The sequence below is a fragment of the Tasmannia lanceolata genome, unplaced genomic scaffold (assembly GCF_043159265.1).
Source record: "Tasmannia lanceolata isolate RefF3 unplaced genomic scaffold, GAP_Taslan_0.1 ptg000026l, whole genome shotgun sequence".
Lineage (NCBI taxonomy): Eukaryota > Viridiplantae > Streptophyta > Magnoliopsida > Canellales > Winteraceae > Tasmannia > Tasmannia lanceolata.
The window spans coordinates 6,835,620-6,850,090 of NW_027518703.1; the positions used below are offsets into that span (position 1 = coordinate 6,835,620).

The 14,471-nt window shown below is 38.3% G+C and overlaps 1 pseudogene; it reads left to right on the forward strand.

The window, feature by feature from the left end:
• Nucleotides 1–11,449: 11,449 nt before the first annotated feature.
• LOC143858461 (pleiotropic drug resistance protein 1-like) lies at nt 11,450–14,012 on the forward strand (annotated as a pseudogene).
• Nucleotides 14,013–14,471: the final 459 nt, after the last annotated feature.

The window sequence follows — 14,471 nt, forward strand, 5'->3', positions numbered from 1 at the left end:
GTTAAAAGCTTTGTCTATATATTTACGAAGATCATAGATATCTAACCATATCTTGGGCTAGGATTCTCCCTGAATTTAGGTTTGTTTCAGCATATGATTAATGGAAGGGGTGGCGTGAGATTTGCAAGAGTGGCGAGCAGTGGCAAATCATAAATCAAAGGTGGGAGCCTCCATATCTTGGGAAGCTTAAAATGAACATTGATGGTTCTAGCTTGGGGAGTCCTAGTCCAGTCAGTATCGGGGATTTACTTAGAGATAGCAGAGGTGACTCGGTGAGACGTCCTTGGACTTTCTGGGCCCCATTGGGATAGCGGACTCCAATAAAGCTGAGGTTAGAGCCATGCTCCAAGGTATTAGGCTTATATAGGCTCATAGACTAGATAGAATAATAGTGGAAGGGGAATCTAAATGTGATCAAGAGGTTGAAGGTAAATATTGGTATCTGAGTTGAAAAAAAAAGGTTATATATTAGTAGGCATGGGTTGTTGCAATTAAGCCCAAGAAGGCGAACTTAAATTATTTATAATAAAGAAGAAACTAAATCAGATTATTAGCCATTGACGGAATCTGAAATTGAACTTATTTTAAGTAATCAAATGTACAATAAAGGAAGCAGGCCATTATTAACCACTAACTGAATAAATTAGATTATTAAAACAGAGTAATCCCAGAACATCATCAGTAATCCAAAACTGATCACGCGCGTTATAAATTTCACTTTATCGCACGCATTATAAATTTCACTTTTTTTGGTGTTTGTGAATGTTATAATTGCATATGAAGCATATTAGTCTCTGAAACGAACTTCTCTTTGATCTATATTTGCTCATATAGCAAGGTAAGTAATTTTATTTTGTTTTTGCTTCTTTAATTACGCTAATTAACTCAAGAGTGACAATTTTTTATAGGATTAAAAAGAGCATGAAGATTTGATAAACTTTTCTTTGAACAATATTAAGTAGCATAGAATCTTTTATTTTTTGGTAGTTCCAGCTGCTTTATGAAGAGAGAATCTCTGGAGTCCTTCAACAAAAGCGTAGACCTAATAACAATTACGTTTAGATTTTGCTTTAAAATTTTGATCTTAAATTGATGATTTTTATGTTCCGACTACCATTCTAAAAGCTACACACACGGACCAAACATCACAAACCCATTGTCAACCAAGATGGATCCCAAAAATGGGTTCCCACTTCATCGCGGCAGCTTTCTCAATCGGCGAAGCCTCATAACCAGAGTTGATCGTTCAGTTCGGTCCCTCAACCGAGAGGGACCTCACCTCACTTCTTTAGAGGGTATAGGTGCATTTGTTGTTAAAAGAGCGGTCAGCTAAGCCTCCCTTTAACGAATCGCGGAAGGAAGCGTAGAAGGAGGAGTTTGTTTTAATGATCCGGCCAGAGTGACCAAACCATGTAGATATTTGAAAATAAATAAAAAGAATTGAAGGTACAACCATAATGGACTAAATCCTGTAGATTTTCGGAGAACTCGACCTAACAGGATTATATCATATCTTTAATCAAGATAGGGAAGCTCTAAATATGTGCAAGGGGAAAGAGTACATGATAGAGATCTCACACTTCTGAATTTCTCCGTGTTTAGCTCAAGACAACCTCCAACCTTCTAGCTCTGAAATTTTTCCAATGGCATCGCAAACTAACAAGACCAAGTAAGGCTGCCACACAGTAAAAACACTTAAGAATTAAGATAGCATTCAACGCAAACATTTTTTTAACCCGGAATTTATCTAGGAACCCGGGGGCAGCAGCTTAAATTTTATTTATAAGAAAATAATAATTACAAGAGGAGGACATAAAACCTTGCCTCTAACCCGTTACAATACAGGAAGATAATAAAAAAAGAAAAAAGAAAACCCCCCTTTAACCATTCAACTCAAACTTCATATTACTAAAAAAAACTTTATTTTAGCAACAAATAATAGTACTTATTTGGTTTCCAGAACTTCCTGAATATAGTTTTTAAGAGTCCTATGAGCTATTAAAGAAGTATACTTTGGGAAAGGAGGTACCTGAAAGATAAAGTTTTAAAACTTACTAGAACAGTCTGATTTTTCCACAAGAAGGCTCGGGAATTTTTATAGGAAAGTAACAATAAGTGGCTGACAATGCAGTAGCTAGCTGGCTCTGCCAAGTTTTTTTTTGAATGGTAATGAATTGTGTTAATGAAAGAGAAAGGGGAGACCCCGCGACCAAGATTGTCATTATAGAGAGAAAAGGATAACAGAAAAAGAGAGAAAATGGACATAATCTAGGCCCCTAAAGGGGAAAGGAAGTCAAATGTCTCCAAAGAAACTCTGCTGACTCCTTCTCTAGCTAACCTATCAGCCTCACTGTTAGCCGATCTTCGAAGATGGTGAAACGAAATCGTTGATTGAGCTATGAGATCTGAAATCTCATCCATCCAATGAGCAGAACCCTTCAACCATCGAATGGCATTGAGAGAGTCACATTCCACTACCACCTTGTAAAAAACGACCGGCTCCAAACTCCTCAGTCCTTGTAGCACAGTTCTAGCTGACTCTGCCAAGTTAAGCTCATATAAGAACAACTACAAAACCAATCTATAATCGAGAAACAATCAGAACCCCCAAATCCCAGCAAAAAATTTCCAAACCCTTCTCTAAATCCACAAGAAAAATTCTAAAACATATAATAACAGAGGGGGAGAGAAAACCTGAGTACAAAGCAAAATATTTCCTCTGTAAGTGAAAACTGTCACTACTCTCTGCAAATAAAAACCCCATACACTGTAATCGGTTGAGGGAGAGGTGATTCTCTCTTGTTTTGGTTGTTAGCTTTGGTGGCCATCTCGGTCCTGGTTTGGTCCATTTGTTTCTCCTTTTTTCTAAAGATATTTTTTACCATTCAAAAAAAAAAACTTGTGGATCAATACTAATTAGTTTAACATTTTTTACACAAAACCTTCTCAGGACCTTCAAAGTTCTAAATGTATATACTTTGTGAATCCGCAACCTTACTACATTGTTATCTCTTCATATTTTCATACCAATCATCTTTTCATACCACTAAGTTCATTCACGTTGAATTCCTTGCTCAACAAAAACATCAACCAATATATCTCAAAGTTACTCTAGTAGCAACCAATATGATAAACGTATAATATCAAGAGAGAAAATATAATTATCATCAACAACTCAAAACACAAATTCAACAAACAAACTCACTTCGATTGTAGCGATTCTTCATCATGAAAGACTCAAAGAATTTGTACTACTTATGTGAACATTGCTTCGAGTCATACACTAACTTTTTCAGCTTGTAATTTGCTCTTCCAAGAAGGCATTGGCATTTCACTCTTTACCGGCAGTTTTATATGGCTGCCGATAAATCTAATCAAATACCCGTATCGACGGATTTCTTATGACTGCCGAAAAAATCATATTTCGTGACTACCATTAAAAAAAAAAAGCAAACCTGTAAGCTCTAAATCCCATTTCCCTATAAACCACTATGCAGGAGAAAACACAAAGAAGAAAGAAAGAGAAAAAAAACGCAAATAAATGCAAAAACAGACCTGAGAGAGAGAGAGAGAGAGAGAGAGAGAGAGAGAGAGAGAGAGAGAGAGAGAGAGATTAACCTTGAAGAGTTCCTGGAGAACGTCCTGGAGGGAAGAAACGAATTTGATGCTCGACTTCACTTTCAGTGTTGAGAAGGAAAAGGAAAGCCACATCCATGGAAAAGGAATGCCCACCTCCCCTTATATTTCTTCGTTTCCTTCTACCGCCAAACAATGGAAAAAGAGTGGAAATGTAAAAATAGTTTCTCTTTCCGTCTCTTTCTAGCCCTTTCAACCAAAATATGCTCAACTTCCATTGTATGTGAATTTATTTAACTAATATTCTTTCTTTCGAGAATTAAATTTTTCTTCATCTCTCTAGGTATTTCATTTGCTTTCCTTATTTATGTTATTTCCGTATGATGTTAGGTTTCCTTAATTTCTTTTTCCTATTTTGTTATTTTTTTGTTTCCTGTTTTGTTTTCTCTAATTTATCTATGATGTAGTTGTCGTATAGCTATTCGGCAAGGAAATAAGCACATTTAGCGCTGAATCATATTGAAGGCTTTGGTTTCTTCGAATTAACTCAGATTTTTCTCTATTTTGATCCTTCTTCTTTGCTATCTTCAATTTTGATAGTGGTCTATCAAGTCAGTATCTAAACCCCTTCCTATTGGATGCCTCTTATGCGCCGCCGTCAAAAGAATTAGATTGATATCAAGGATCTAAAAGTTTATTTCATAACTACGAGAAGTAAGAACAGATCTTCAGAATAACAAGCTTTGGGAGTGAGGCCGGATGCGGAATCACGACTTGAATCAAGAATTCAAACCCTCAAAGCGAATATATTAAAGATGCCAAGAGAATTTCTCTCTCAAAATCCCAATCCTCACCAAGCAATGGTCACCCGATATAGACCCGATCTTACGTCCGAATCCACCATTGTGCATTGGGATCAGTCTAAACAAGACGCTACAAATTTCTATGATCGCCATACCAATGAACGAGGTTATCGAAGAGGCGAAACGTATATTGATTGAGATCAAAATTTTCAGAGTTTCTGTGATGGGATGGTAATGTGCCCCGAGCAGTGCCAAATTTTCGATTTTATCATATAACAGAGGAGTTCAATGTCACAATCGCTTCCATCAATCTCTAGGGCGATGCTACCTAATGGTATGATTGGTTTGATGCAACTACCATGGAGTTCCAAGTTGGAAGGAATTCGTTGAGGGTCTATTAGTTCAATTTTAGCCCATCTGGATATGAAGATGTCCATGACGAGCTAGCAAAAATAAGACAAATGACAATTGCCTTGGAGTATCAAGGCTGTTTCGACCGGCTCTCCAATCAAGCTCGAGATTGGTTAGAGCCTCAATTGGTTGGGACATTTGTAGCATGTCTCTATCCATACATTAGACGGGAAGTCAAGATGTATCATCTTAGCACGATAATGACTGTTATCTCTTATGTGCGATGCAGGAGGAAAGACTGAATAAAGATATATCAACGTACGTATGAAAGCTCTACTAGTCGATCCCCTAATCTGCCTTGAGAAGGTCCCATCGAATCCACATATCGTAGCATGCATATGAAATGATTGACGGAGGAGGAACTCAAGGACCGAATGATGAAAGGGTTATGTTGGCATTGTGGTTATAAATGGCATAAGGACCATCGTTGCAGACAAAAACAACTGTTGAATATCAAACTAGAGAAGGATTCCGACGAAGAGGATGGGAATAAGGGTGAATCAAATCATGAGAATCTCGATCAAGAAGGTGATGGTGATACAATTGCTATTTCTTTACATGCTTTAGCAGGATATTCTAGCCCCCAGACTATGCGGATCAAGGGATACATCAAACGTCAACCTGTGTAAATCTTAATTGACTCAGGCAATATACAAAAGATTTTCTCGATGTTCAGGTTGCCAAAAGACTCTTTTGCCCTGTAGAAGACTGAAAAGTTAGACGTAATTAGAGTGTGTGTGTGTGTGTATATATATATATATATATATATATATATATATATATATCAGTTTTGGACTCACGATCATTTATCAAAATCTGAAACAAACAGGGCCTAAGCAGGGCAGGGCAATTTTTTTTTTTTTTTGATGACGTAGGGTGTCCCCACCCCACTTTGCAGAGTGGGACTAATTCCCCCCCGCATGTGCGCAATCACCCGTAAACCATGCGCATAGGGTGTCCCCACCCCTCTTTACAAGGTTTAATCCTAAACAAGCCAAGGCGAAATTTGGCGGTAAAAAAAGTGGTTAATGACATTTTCAATTGCTAACATGGATTACTAACTATATGTGGTGAATCAATTCTCAATTGCTAACATGGATTACTAACTATATGTGGTGAATCAATTCGTTCACTAATCGAGTCTTGGCATTATGTACTGATATTTCCACCTTCGGTAGTTTTTACAACTTCCTTCCAAAATGGGATTGAGTCTCTAGCTCAATGGTCAAGGCTTTGTTCTTCAACTCGGAGGTCGGAGGTTCAATCCCAACTTACCTACGAACAAAAAAACACTTCGTTCCAAAGTCACCCTTTTAGACTCTGATTGGCTCATATGAGTTCTTCCAAAACTATATATTCCTCCAGAAAATACAAGAAAAATACTAATAAGTAGAGGGGCTTTTAGGCTCCTTCCTATGGAGAATTATTGGCTGATCAGATCTGTTGATCCGAAAAGCGACAGTAAGTCCAGCCAAGTGCTGTTGAGAACACCTCGATCAGATGATCCTATGGCTTTGATCCATCAAGCCTTGTTTAGGATTTGACCGAGAAAAGCTAAACCATTTGTCTTTGTAGTCTTTTAACCTACGGATGGGAATATGGGATGCTCATTCAGGATGAGGCCAAGACTGATAATGCTCTAAAAGATCAATGGTCATGATTTTACATACATGTTCTCCCATGGGACCCAAAAAGCGCCTATTACCATTGATCATATACTGTGATTCTCTGTCTAATCGTTCACAAATTCTAATATAATATTCTTGGTAAAATATAAGTTGTGGTGAGGAGTTCGACTAATATTTTACCAAGCAATGGCCATGACGCAACACCCACGACCAAAATACGAGTATAACTAGGAGATTGCGCAAAATTTTGCCAATTTCAAATTGTTTTTAGTTAAGAGAGCCAGATTCTCTTTACAGTGAAATAATAAAAAAATTTCAAAGCCAACCTTGCTCAAATCATCCTTTAAAAAACTACTAGATTTAGATGCGGCGGCAGAGCCAAAAATTTGTTTGAGGGCGTAAGGAAAGGTTGTTATACAATAATCAATACATTATTATAACGGATTTGCTAGGGTCCATCGCAAAAGGCATTTCGCGGGTGGTCTATCAAATGTAAGACCAGCCATGCACCTCGTGAATGAAGACAACAGCTTTTGTCTCCAGTCACGAGATGGGTGGTCTGACATGTGACAAACCACCCGCGAAATGCCTTTTGCGATGGACGCTAGCAATTCCCTTATTATAAAGTCAAATGAATTTGATTAATCACATAAATTATGACCAATTTTAGTATTTTATACAAGACAGTGGGCACATGTTATGTGCTAATGCGATTTGTGCACAAAAAAAAAAATCAACAAATTTGTTTAGATACATACCTGTCTTTTTTTTTTGTGAGTATATTTAAATAAAATTATTGAATATGTTAGGATAATATACCTCATATATAAATTTTCTTATTTTAATTATTTGTTAGGTAAGATATTCAATATCTATTCAGGGATTTCTATTTGGGATTTGCTAGGGTCCATCGCAAAAGGCTATTCGTGGCTGGTCTGTCGCATGTGAGACCAGACACCTCGTGAATGGAGACAAAAGCTATTGTCCTCATTCACGAGGTGGCTGGTCTGATGTGCGACGACAGACTAGCCACGAAATGCCTTTTGCGATGGACGCTAGCAATTCCCTTTCTATTTATAAACTTCTAAGTATTTTTTCGCTATATAAAGTATTACATATTTACAAAGTTCTAATTTTTTTGTTAAATAATGTGGGCTTAGTTATATATTTGAAACGTTCATGTGTTAAAAAAAAAAACTCTAGATATATGTGTTTTTTATATGGTGTCTGCTCAGACATGCATGTATCTTTCAAAAAAAAAAAAAAGGGACTTTGCAAGTCCTTGGGGGCTATCGCCACGCCACCACCCACCCCAATGACAAATGCAGGCAAAGTGTAAATTAGTTCCTCCCCCCCCCCCCCCCCCCCCGCGCGTAAATTCCTGGCTCCGCCCCTGTGGGTGTGGGTGTGTTGGGAGAAGATAGGGGCGTGGGGGTGGGGATTTCCCTACTCCCGATAGGGGCGTGGGGGTGGGGATTTCCCTGCTCCCCCTGCTCCCATCCCTATTTAGATGAACTTGATCTTTAAAACCACTGTTTAACAACCCTTCCCTATCAATCATTGTTGGTGAGTTTGAGTAGATTCTAGTCACAACAATTTGTGTAGGTTGTTATCACTTTCCAATTTTTTTAGGAAAGTTTGATATTGTTTAGGAGTTTTAGAGGAAGTGGTGTTTTCCACAAATAACATCTAAGTAGTCTTTTTTCATGGAATGAAAATTTTTACCCCGAAGACTATGTCTTTGACCACAAAGGAGGACTGGTCATTTTCTTGAAGTGGATCAAGAAACTGATATTTCCTCTAAGAAGATCAATTCTATTATGAACCGGCCGATCAGGTTCATCAGGGGCAGAGGCACATATAGTATGAGGGGGGCCATGGCCCCCCAATGACTTGCAAAATCCCTTTTATGCTTCATGGCATGTACATGCATGCTTGGTTAGTTTAATGACCATGCCGCCACCCCCCCCCCCCCCCCCAATGACCAATGGAGGCCAGTGTAAATTAGTTCGGCCCCTCCAAGTGTAAATTCCTGGCTCCGCCCCCGGGGCTCATAACAAATGGTATCGGAGCAGGGCATGTATGATCCAAGTATCAGACGGTTGGAAGCTCGGGGGCGTTATCTTGTTGTGGGATAAGAGATAATGATAAAGGAGATTCAGAAGATGTTTTCCGCTATGAACGCTCAATTTGATAGTTTGACGAGATGGTGACTACACATACACGCGGCCAGGAGGAAAGCTCCAACAACCAAAACTATAACGGTGGAGGTAGAGCTTATGGTCCCTCTCAGACAGGTGTTTCAGGTTCAATGAATTCATATCTTCCCAAGCTCAAAGAAGAAAAAGAGAAAATGTCACAAAAGAAAGGCGTTTATCAGCATTGTTGAGTCTAACAAGATCATCGCCAGAAAAATTGTCATTCCTCTCAACCCGTCTAAAGTCGTCAAGAAGATCATCGTCTAACATCATCCACATATCAACATCTCAATCGTTCTATTAAAACACAACGAAGGAGCATTGATGAACAGCGCGATGAGATCGATTTGAAAATGGAGTTGCCTCAACTCTTTTGGAAGTAGGATAAGTTGTTAGGTGGGAGGATGATTATGAGTAATTGGGTGGGGTGCTTATGTTGTTGGCCGGAGGATTATGGGCGGTTGGTTAATTAAAAGTTTTCATGGGGGATTTGGGAGCGAATGAAACGATGCAGATCCTCATCAAGCTTGAGCGACTTCGGTCTTTTGCATCTTCTGGCATTTTATTGTTTTGTCTCTTAAGCAGGATGCATGTTTTAGTTGGTTCATTAAAATTTTCAGAGGAGTACAGATCCTCATCAAGCTTGAGAGACTTCGGTCTTTCGCATCTTGAGGCATTTTATTGTTTTGTCTCGTAGGCGGGATGCCTGTTTTAGTTGGTTCATTAAAAAATTTCAGAGGAGATCTGGGAGCTAATGAAACGATGTGGATCCTCATCAAGCTTGAGAGACTTCGGTCTTTCGCATCTCGAGGCATTTTATTGTTTTGATCATTAAAGAAGAGGAGCAAACGAAACGAAGCAGATCCTCACCAGCTTGAAAGATCTCTATCTTTTATTCATGGAGGCATTTTATTGTTTTGATCCTTGCCCGTCCGTGAAGAGACTTGTGAAGAGAGGTTCTTGCAAGTGAAATTTTGGAAGCACGATGGTTCTTTTGTATGGATGATTTTTTCTTGGAATGTAAATGGAATCCAATTTTTTGAATGTAAACGGAATGATCGGAAATGCTAGGACCCAAAAGAAGATGCTTTAGTTTTATTATAGTTTCTTATGGTCTAAGAGTATGCTCCTGACCAGCCATACTATGTAATGCAAGTTGGAACCTCTGATCCCCATTGTTATTTTCTTAGTATGAATGTATTTGTCATCTTTAAAAAAAAAAAAGTAAAAAAGAGAGAAGAGAGAAGAATTTTAGGAAGCCTGCACAAGAGTATCACATCAAACTTCTTAACAACGGGCCATTAAGGACAAGGTTGATTTAAAGGCAGGTGGAATGTTAAGCGCATAGTGAGATTTAATGTGTGGCTATTGGGATAAGGATGATGAGATGACTGTTGGGATAAGGATGGTGAAGTGGCTGTTGGGATAATCAACATGGGTTTGGGTAAATTTTAGTCACAACGAATTATTGTAGGTTGTTATTATCACTTTAATTTTTTAGGAAATGTTGCTATTGTTTAGGAGTTTAAGAGGAAGTGGTCACTTGGTTTTCCATAAATAACATGTAAGTAGTCTTCTTCTTTTTTTCAAGTAATGAAGAATTTTATCCTAGGGATTGTTTCTTTGAGTAGAGAGGAGGGCTGATCCTTCTCCCGAAGTGGATCCATTGGCTGATCTTCCCTCTAAGAAGATCAATTGTGTTACGAACTTGATCGGTTTCCTAACAATCTGTTTTGGGCTGCCATTAATCCCGGAGGTCGGGCCGATAAAGGCATGGGCCATAGTAATGGAAGTATGGAACAACAAAACCTCAGTATACCCTTAAGAGGAACAGATTCGCTTTTTTGTATTGTCTGCTTCAAATGGGATGCGAGATGAGTCTATTTATAAAAATGAGATGCTAGATGGAATTTTGGGATTCTCTTTTTTGTGATTGGAATTGAGTTTTTTTGTTTTATTTTTTTAGAGTGTTCAATGATTTTACTGTAAAAGTACTCTGACCTTTTTATAATTGCCTCTCGTTCCATTACACTTTTAAGGTAGAAGTAATGGATCTATTTTCTTTTCTGTTGAAAGTACATGTTTGGGTGGGATTTTTTTTCTTATCAAGTCAATTAAAATTGCCGTGCTTGAGTTAATAACTTGCCCGAGTCAATCCAATTTTACCTTAGCCGAGTACTTTGGACAAGGAGAAGGGAAGACACGAGTGAGCTCGTGTGAGAGGTTAAGTTGGTTTTTTTCTCGACAGAAAATGATGAATCACATTTTCATGAAATACAAATATGAATAAACACTTAAAAAATTCATAAACACTTAATTATGAAACACATTTTGAGAGTTCACCTCAAAAAGGACCAGAGGTTGGAAATGGAAATAGAAATTTCAACCTCCACTCAGCATGAATGAGATTTGTTTTTGGTTTACCTGGGGGCCCACCTAACACATGATAACGTTCCACCACGCAATGCAATGAGGTGGTGGCCCACAAGATCAACAGCAGGTATAGTGGCCCACAAGTCACCTAACGTTGTTTCAATTCAAATGTAGGGATTTTCACCTCCACTTCCCTCCATAATTTGTTCAGTACTCGATATGGTAGAACCACCTCTGTATACTTTCTATATAAATCCGTCTCTCTATTACATCCATCAAGACACATTTAACGCCCTCTCCATGTCTTGACTCTCAAGTTTCTCCCCTGAAAGCCAGAAGTTCTTGAAATCCATAGTATTTTTGTCATTTTTTTATCTCTAGGCGTTGAGATTACAGTTTTCATGCCCTGAAACTTGAATTTGTTTTGGGTGTTTCCCTTTTTCGAAGTCTTGGGCTGTCAATGGAGGCTAGTGATATCCAAGCGGTCAGTAGTAGCATACACCGAAATGGTTCTTCAATATGGAGGAACAACACAGGAGATGTTTTCTCTAGATCTTCACGTGATGAAGACGATGAAGAAGCTCTGAAATGGGCTTCACTTGAGAAACTGCCAACATACGATCGTATAAGGAAAGGGATATTGAGTGGTGTTGAAGGTGGGCTCAGGCAAATTGATATTGATAGTCTTGGGTATCAAGAGAAGAAAATTCTGCTAGATAGATTGATTAGAGTTGCAGAGGAGGACAATGAGAAGTTCCTTTTGAAACTGAAAAACCGCATGGATCTGTAACCTCTCTTTTCTGCCCTTCTTTTTTCTTATTTTTCTTTTATGAATTGTTCTGGGAGTTCACATTTCTCAAGTTTCGTAGTCTTCTAATAGCATATCTCTGTTGGGTGTCATGTGTTATTTGGATTTGTTCAGAGTTGGAATTGATACGCCGACAATTGAAGTCCGGTTTGGGCATTTGAATATTGAAGCAGAGGACTATGTGGGTAGCAGAGCTGCTCCAACACTCCTCAACTTTTCTATGAATATGGTGGAGGTACTTCATATTTATATAAAAATCATCAACCCACAAAAGGAAATATTGGACTTTGGTGCCTGCAATGTACTCTTTTCCATAAATTTTACTAATCAGGTAATTCCTATTTTGTCTTGGAAGGGGTTATTGAACTATCTCGGTATTCTTCCAAGCCGAAAGAAAACATTACCTATCCTTCAGGAACGAATATAATGGAAAAATTGCAACAAGTGGAGCATGTGAAATTTGTTAGTTGTGTCGCGTGTTTTATTGTTAATTCACGCGTACTGATATCTTTTCATTCTACTTTAACTCTTTAAGCTCTTCTTATTGAAGCGAGGAGGAGAAGAAATATATGTAGGTCCATTGGGACGCAATTCTTTCCACTTAATCAAGTACTTTGAGGTGAAAAACCTTTGAATCACATTTTCCTCCAAGCCTCTATATCAAACCGTCCCAGACTTGTTCTAATTGCATTGGGTTTATATTGTTAAGGGAGTAGATGGAGTCAGTAAGATAACCGAAGGTTATAACCCCGCAACATGGATGTTGGAGGTGACGTCCCCAGCACAAGAAGAATCTTTGGGAGTTAACTTTACAGAAATATACAAGAACTCGGATTTGTTTAGGTGTGATTAACAGATATATACTCTTTTGGCCCTCATGTCTGAAATCTGAAATGATAACCATTTTTTTGGAAAGCGCTTACATGTCTCTGCCATTTTTCGCAGGAGAAATGAAGCTCTGATAAAAGAACTGAGTATTCCTCCTCCCGGTTCTACAGATCTTTACTTCCCCACTCAGTATTCTCAACCCTTCTTCACGCAGTGCTTGGCTTGCCTATGGAAACAGCACTGGTCATATTGGCGCAATCCACCATACACTGCAGTGAGATTTTTCTTCACAACAGTCATTGCCTTGATGATAGGAACGATATTCTGGGATCTGGGCTCCAAAACGTAAGAAAACCCCATAGTTCTTATGTTCAATTTTAAGTTTAGACGAAAGATAGCAAATTACATTGATGTTGAAAACTGCAGGAGTACGCAACAGGATTTGTTTAATAGAATGGTTCTATGTATTCGGCGTTGCTGATCCTTGGGGTTCTAAATGCCACAGCTGTGCAGCCAGTTGTGTCCGTAGAACGAGCAGTTTTTTACAGAGAGAGATCTGCAGGATTGTATTCAGCTTTGCCATATGCGTTCGGTTAGGTACTCAATTTTTACGTTGTCTCTAATGGTTCTCCTTTTAAGAAGTTTAATTGAGTGGTCCTAGGAAGAACTGATAATTCTCCTTTTAAGAAACGGATCCAAATGTCATTTACTAGTTATATATTTATGGAACTGACAATTCTCTATGAAGCTTCTTCCTTCATATTGCTTCTCACTTGCTTCGATGCATTTTCAGATTGTTATCGAGATCCCATATATTTTTGTCCAGGCTCTGGTATATGGACTTATAGTGTATGCAATGATCGGATTTGATTGGACGGCTTCCAAGTTCTTTTGGTATTGTTTCCTCATGTACTTCACGTTGTTATACTTCACCTTCTATGGGATGATGTCAGTAGCTATGACTCCTAATCACCACATCGCTGGCATAATTTCTAATGCATTCTATGCATTTTGGAATCTTTTCTCAGGTTTTATGATTCCGCGACCAGAAAGTTCTGATTCTAATATGTTACCTACATGTTGGGTTTCCTAAAACCGAAAATCACTATGTTCTTTTTGTTGACCGCAGAGGATTACTGTGTGATGGAGGTGGTATTTCTGGGCATGCCTTGTGGCTTGGACCCTATATGGGCTAACTGCTTCTCAATATGGTGATATACATGATACACTTGAGTCTGGAGAGACAGTAACTCAATTTCTGAGGAGCTATTTTGGATCCAGGCATGACTTCCTAGGAGTGGTTGCTGTTGTGATAGTTGGAATCACCGTTCTCTTTGCATTCCTCTCCGGATTTGGGATAATGGTGTTGAACTTTGAGAGAAGATAAACAATGTTTTCTGTAGGCATACCCAGTTATTAATTTGAATTCGTCACATCATCAGCCCTCCTGCGTACACAAAAGAGACTGCGGAGTTGTCGAAAAATTGGGGTTCTAGTAGGATGTGAGTAAAGAAACTGGTGAATGAATTTATTTGTATTTTCGTGTCAAGGTTTTGCAATTGTTCACTTCATGCTATTTAAATCTTGTTCCAGAGAACGATTCACTTTGAATGTTTGTTGGCTATTTCATAATTTCATCAACAAAGTCAAGAACTTATAGTTTATCATCTCTTAACTTACGAAAGATTAAATTAGAGAATTATCATTATAAAATGTTATTAACTTTGTGAGAGTTATAAACTTGAAAGCTGAATATCAATTGCACTTTAAGAAGAAATATCTCCAAGGTTTAGAAAGCAAAGTAGGGCTTTCAACTATCCCTCATATCAAATGTCCTTGAAACATT